We start from the raw sequence: 7,158 nt of genomic DNA on the forward strand, positions 1-7,158 counted from the left end.
AATACCCCCTTTTATTATTCTTAGAGGACTCACTGGTTTCTTTTCATGAGCAAACAGTACCTCTTCTTAAAGTGCACTTTGCAGAAGTTTCACCCCTTTTCCAATGAGTTTGAGTTAGGAGCTTTAACCCTGTAGCAGAGCAGTATTAACTTCTAGTTGGGTCACCTGGGGAACAGAGAAGCTGACCAGGGGGCTCACTGTGTGGATGCTCGTAACACTCGCTGCTTTTAGGTATATACTGAGGTGCAGTCCTCAGTAGAGAAATGTAAAGACTGATTTGAATTTTAAGCTAATGTGAAATCTTGGCAGAGAACTTTTTAATAAATAAATGCCTTAAGAGTATTTAAAAAAATAAAAATAAAAATTGCAAAAATTAACTCTGTAATATTAAGTCCCTTATAACAAAAACAGGCAATTTGAGACACAGTATACTTTAAGAAACATCTTTGTAGGTCATGTTTACTGAATATAAAGTATTGAACACACCATGTCAATCATATGTTTTTGAAATTATTCTGTCATAGAACAGTCTATAGAACTAAATATTTTAACAAGGGCAAATTGGAGTCTTCAAATGTTTCTTTGAGAAGGTTAACAGCCAGTTGATAGGTGATTCAATACAACGCTGATGAGTAAAAAGTCTATTTACAACTACTATTTGATGTGATTAATGTATCCCATACTTACATAAAAATCTGCTGTATTTCTGAAAAGAACATGTGAGATTTTTACCTTTTTTTTTCTATTTTCCATTTATTCTTCTATTTATATTGGTATATCTATGTGAAAGTTTCTCAGTTCCATTTTTAATCTTCTTAAATGGTATGCAGACCTTAAATGTGTAAAAAGTTCCCATTGGCCTTGGAGAGTGGAATTATGATAGAAAGCGCGCTTGTCCACCCACTACTAGAGGCAGAGCAAAGAGATCCAAGCTACTGACTAATTTTACATTGTACTAACTTGAGAGTCAGAGAAAATGAATGAAAAGTGGCTTTTGTGTTTGGCCAATTTTGGATTAAATCTATAATGGCTATTAATAGATGTGCTTCATTAGACATGTTATATAGCCTATCGTAGTTTTGGATAATCTTCCTTCATTTAACCCTTCATTCAATTTAATATAATTCTTCTTTCCTTCCTGGCTATCTACCTTTCTGCTCCCATTAATGAGTAGCTACTCTATTTGGGTATTTCTGTCAGTTGTGAGGGATAATGTAATACACAACTTTGACAAAATTCTTACCCTCATGGAATGACATTTACTCAGCAACTAATTAAATGTTAGTAGCATTTTATGAAGAATGGGAAGGAATGGATTAAGGGGTCAAAAATTATAATGAGATGTATATTAGACATTTAATTTCTAATGTTCAAAAGACTTTTTTGATGAGAATGTGGACATCACAGGAGAGGGCATACATTTGAGAGTCATTGGTTAATCTAGAATATTAAAGATTAATGACTCTCAAGTCCACCTAAATTGAATACACGAAGGGAAGAGAACTTAAGAATCTGTTTCTTGGATACTTCAGTGTATGTATTTCATATAGGATAAAGGATAAAGATGGATAAATATGAGACTCAAAAGGAATAGACATTGATATTGAGAGAGAGAGAGAGAGAGAGAGAGAGACAGACAGAGAACAGTGTAGAGTCTGGGAAGTCCAGTAAAGCAATAATTGCAAAGAGGGAGTGGTATATTCTGCTAATTTTTTTTTCTGTAGAAAGATTGAAAACAATAAAAAGTAAAAATTGACTAGTAAGTTTGGTAAAATGGGCAGTGTTGGTAATCTTACCAATGTTAGTTTTACTGAAGTAGTAGAATTTAAAAAGTGACTAGAATATTAGGAGAAATTAAAAGAGAAGTAGAATCAGCAAACATAGAAAACCCTGTAGAAAAAAGACTAGAGCAAAGAATGGGGTTAATGCTGGAAGGTTCCATGTCAACATGGGGTGAAGGAAGTATAAAACTTGTAATCAGAATAAAGAATGATTTATGGATGGAATACTTCAATAAAGCAAGAGAAAACATTGTCCAATGTACAAGTAGGAGAGAAAGCCTTGGAATAAAGCAAGGAGAGCTAACTTATCATAACAAGAATGACAATGTTAGTGGGTGGGTGGGGAGTACAGATTTAAAGAAGGTGATAGATGTGTGAATAGGAATATTAGAGAGTTCTCTTCTAAATGCTTTCATTTTGTCAGTAAATCATAGGAAATGTCTATAAGCAGAGTTTTGAGCTAAAAGTAGATGTTAGTGATGGTTTTAATTTCCTCAGTCTATGGGGGAGGGAATTCTAAAAGAAATTATCAGAGAAATAGATGTGGATAATCAGACAGCTCTTAGCATTCACTCAGTATTATTTGATGAGCAAAAATATCTTTCAGGGAATGAAATAAGATTTCCCAGCCATTTGACATACATGGTATCCTCTCCCCTGAGACAGTCTCTGTCATGATCACAATTAACTCATAGTCTAGTCTTTGCTGGTTAAAAGTGAATTCTTCTGACATAGAATTTTGGTTTAATTTTGCCCAATTTGAAGTGATCAGAAAGATTGATTTATAATATAAATGTGCATAATTATTTTATTATCTAAATGTGCTGTATAAACCAGTAACCCTTAGCTAATTCAGGCTAATTGACAAAGAAACCAATCAGTATAAGTGAAAAAAAGCATACTGTTAATTTTATTTAAACAGATCCTGTTTTTTTTTTTTTTTTCTTAAGTGTCTTTGAAACTAGAACCAGTCTAGGAATGATGTTTAATAGCAGTCATTTGTTTACAGATGAATATTGCCAAAGACTTCAAACACATTGTTTATAATCTACTCATAGATTTTAAAAGGAAGTCAATATTATTATTACTTCATAAGAATGGAATCTGAAATTCAAATTAAGTAATTTAATCAAGTTTATATAGCTGTCAAGTTACAAAGCCAGAATTGGAAATAATTTTGTCTGAAACTAATAACTATGTCCTTTTAACTACATGCATTAAGCTACCAAGCACATGAATTACCTATGAAGACAATAATAAATGTTTGTGGATATGTATTAATATATTAAAATATGACACAAATGTGTGTTTTTATTTATAATGATCACACAAACAAGTGATGTGGCATCTAATACTTGGATCCTTGAAAACAGTTTATTCTCTAAAGATATTTTTATTATTTCTCCTCCAGCATGTCTATGCTTTAAATTTAATGCTAATATGAAATTTTTTAACCTGAACAACTTAAATAGCTTATGAGTGGAATCTCAATTGATAAAATTTTGTTATTCAATTCATATTATATTGAGATCCCGGTTTTGCCCTACAAACAAAACTCTAATAGGTTATTACAGAAAATTGTCATTCTGCATGAAATATTTTTCAAGTTTCCTCAGTGAAGTAGCCATTACAAAAGTTATATTTAAACCTAACACTGTGAACTTAAGTGTCAGAGGCAAAGAGAAACTATTGTATTTGCTTTGAGCATTTCCACATCGTAATAAAGGATATTGGATGCAATTCAAATGTAACTTCATTTGAGGATAACCCCAGGCATTTTGTGTCTGTATTTCTTGTAATTTGGACTGGCTATTGGAAATTCATTCAGTTTTGCCTCAAAGCACCCACTAACATCAGACCAAAAAGTGCAAAAACTATTGTGTGATTATTAGTCTCTTTAGGCCAGACACAACAGGTATGGACAATTGCATAGTGTTCATGACTCACAAAAGAAAAAAAAAAATAAAACAAATATCTCTTTCAGAAGGACTGACATATGAAAATAATTACTCAAACTAAAAAGATACTTTCATAGTTTAGCGAATTGAGTTGAAGGCATTCAAAATGGATTATGCCTTATATAGTCTTTAAATATATTTTTCTTTATAACAGGACTTCTTTTCCTCCTTTTACTGCAAATATTTTGATCAGTTGTTCAGTGACACTTGTTCACAGAACCTGCCCTACTGCTTTGTACGTTAATAATTACTGTTAAATATTGTTGAGTTAAAATACACTTAGCAGCAATTCAAAGGGTGTCTTTGGATGGATAAGTGAAAATAGTACAACTAGATAAATTACTACTGAATCATTTCTTGATAATAATATCATGAAGCATCTTTAGCCAGGATAAGAAATAAAGTGTAGGAGTAAACAATAAAGAGGAAAGTTCAAATCTGGAAATTGATAGACATTGGAGATTACTTTTTAGGTCTAAATATTGAAGGATTGATCTTTATGAAATTTTGAGGTCTGAAATTATTTGTAGAAATGTTTATTAAATATTCTAATCAAGAGATTAAAATGTTTGACAGTTAGAAAATGTACAAGTGAGGGATTTGTTGAACATGTCCTGAAAACATAGAAATAACTGTATGTTTTAGCCTAATGCATTAAATCATATAGTAAATAAAAAAAATTAAAAAAAATAAATCATATAGTAAATATAAGCAGGGAATTGGTATTTTTATTAAGAAACTTAGATTGTCACTGAAAAGGCATAGTCAATTTCTGCTACTAATTTATTACCGTTCAGCATATAACTTAATGAACTAAGCATATTTATTTTTGCAATTGATGGAAATATGTCTTGTCCTGGAAAAAAAAATGTCATGTGAGTAAATTTTATCTTGGAGCATGTGGGTGGCTCAGTTGGCTGTCTGCCTTTAGCTCAGGTCATGATCTCATGGTCCTGCGTCTGGGCTCCCTGCTCAGGGGAGAGTCTGCTTCCCCCTCTCCCTCTCCCGCTGCTCCTCCCCCACCCCCAGTTGTCCTATCTCTCTCTCTTAAATAAATAAATAAAATCTTAAATTTTTTTTCTTGATTGTATATTTACTTGTTAACATTTTTTTTATGTTGCCCAAATCAAGTCTTATTCCCACAAATCACTGCTTTATGTAAGGATCTTTTGGTGAGGCCAAAATTTCAGTGATTTGATACGTTTATAAAACTTCTATTCTCCCATTAAGGAAAATGTTTAGAAATATCCCTCAGATTGAAAGTTTCCTTTTAAGGCTTCTATGTTAATGGTATCTTTTTCAGATTTCTCTGGCATGATATAATGTTTGTGATTGCTAAGCATTATTAATAAAATCAGTGCACAAATCTTCTAATAACTGAATAAAATTGTTCTCTGAACAATTTCCCATGTGTTACTGCTGTACTTTTTTATTAAGTATTTAATGCCACCTAATAAATCCTATACAAAGTCAAACAATAAGCTTACATAAACTAATATTTAATAAAATATTAATAAATTTAAGAATGTATAAAGCAAATTTAAAAAAGAACATTTCAGAATAAAAAGACTCTGAAGTTTCCCTGTATTACTTGATAAAATTTAGGATACAGTCTCAAGAAAACATTTTTTTTTCTTCTTCTGCATCAGCTCATCTACGAACCAATTTATTTCTGAAATAGGCCCCTGGGGCAGACTGGTTGGTGACCGTAATGGGGATATCTGACTGGCCACTCAAGGAAATTGCTATGGACTTTTAATCTTATTTTGATTAAGTTCCGTGTAAATTGTGTCTGCCAGGCTAGCACTAACATTACTGTTTCTGAGCTCCTTTGGCTGCTGCTGGACTCAGACCGAATTTTTTTTCCCTACTTTTTCAAGGTTATGTTGGAACAATATCACCCATTGCTTATAAATAATATACATGTATATTTTAAATTGTGCTAGAATCTAGTGTTAATAAAGACATCATACTTAACAAGTTACAAGTTTATAAAAGTCACTATTTTGAGGAAAAGCAGTTTTGGGTTAAGAAAAAAAAGAGAGAGAAGAAAGGAAAATACCTTTAGGAGAAAACCATAATAGCTTCATGTGTTTGAAGTTACAAAATGATTAATTTTCTAAGGAAACTATAGACATTTGAAAAGTAACTAATCAAAGAGATTAAGTGAACAGAATCATGGAATGGCCAAACTGTAGGATATTTAATTTTTTATCTGTTTTCAGCATATATAGAATCAAAATAAAGAAAACCTAATGTGTTCTATTTCAGAGCCATCACAGTAGAAACAATGAATTGTTATCTTCATTTAATAGCAGATAAACACTAGTTAGTTACTCATCCATCCATTCCTCTTACTATTTCTATATAGAATCCTGGTATTATCCCCTCTTTATGCAGCATCAATGAATCAGGGGAATTTCATCCCATCCAAAGGGCAGAGATGGATAAGCCCTTTCCCATTGTTAGCTCAAAGATACCATAGGAAGCCAGATTTGCATCATACAGTTCACGGCATTGCTCCCAGATTAATAATGATTCATGGGTGAGCAGGTGACCTAATCTGGCCTAATCAGATCAAGAAATGGACCTGTGTTCCATTATTGGAACACAATTTCCTGTCTCCTTTCCACATATGAATAACAAAACATGCTGCACCAGTTTTTCTTATCAGGAAAAAAAAAGACAATATGAAATACTTCATTCTTTAGTACATGATATCAGAATTTATTTATTGTTAAAACAAAATAAGAGTCAGGATTTCTGTTACCTGTTTGAAAGCACTTTGACATTTCTGGTCTTACATAGTACTTGTCAGATTTCTCTGTGATTTAGAGCAAAACTTCTCAGTTCTTGCAGTAGCACACTGGTGTGAACGCTGCGTTCAGGACAGGCGACATCTGATCCCAGTAGCTGTTAGGCAATCAGGTGGACCCCTGACAGCCACAGTCCTCAGGTCACTTGTTTCTGGCCCTGACCAGTATATTCTACAACTCTTATTAACTTATTTGAAAGAAGCACATTTGAAATGATAATGAAGTGTGGGTTTAAAGCATCTGATTTATCATTCAGAGCAATTTATGGGTCATAGTTGAGTGGGTAGGGAGTATTCTAGTCATCTCTTCAAATATAGTAATTTCATCTATTGTCCACACTAGAAAAACCTAATATTTTTCTAGTATATACTTATTCATAATTTGGAGAAGTCCAAAAATAGTTTAGAGCTCTACAATAAGAGGTAGTATATGATGTGAAATTTTTTTTTTTTTTTTATGATAGTCACACAAAGAGAGAGAGGCAGAGACATAGGCAGAGGGAGAAGCAGGCTCCATGCACCGGGAGCCCGATGTGGGATTCGATCCCGGGTCTCCAGGATCGCACCCTGGGCCAAAGGCAGGCGCCAAACCGCTGCGCCACCC

This window comes from Canis lupus, chromosome 19, assembly GCF_011100685.1.
Source record: "Canis lupus familiaris isolate Mischka breed German Shepherd chromosome 19, alternate assembly UU_Cfam_GSD_1.0, whole genome shotgun sequence".
Classification (NCBI taxonomy): domain Eukaryota; kingdom Metazoa; phylum Chordata; class Mammalia; order Carnivora; family Canidae; genus Canis; species Canis lupus.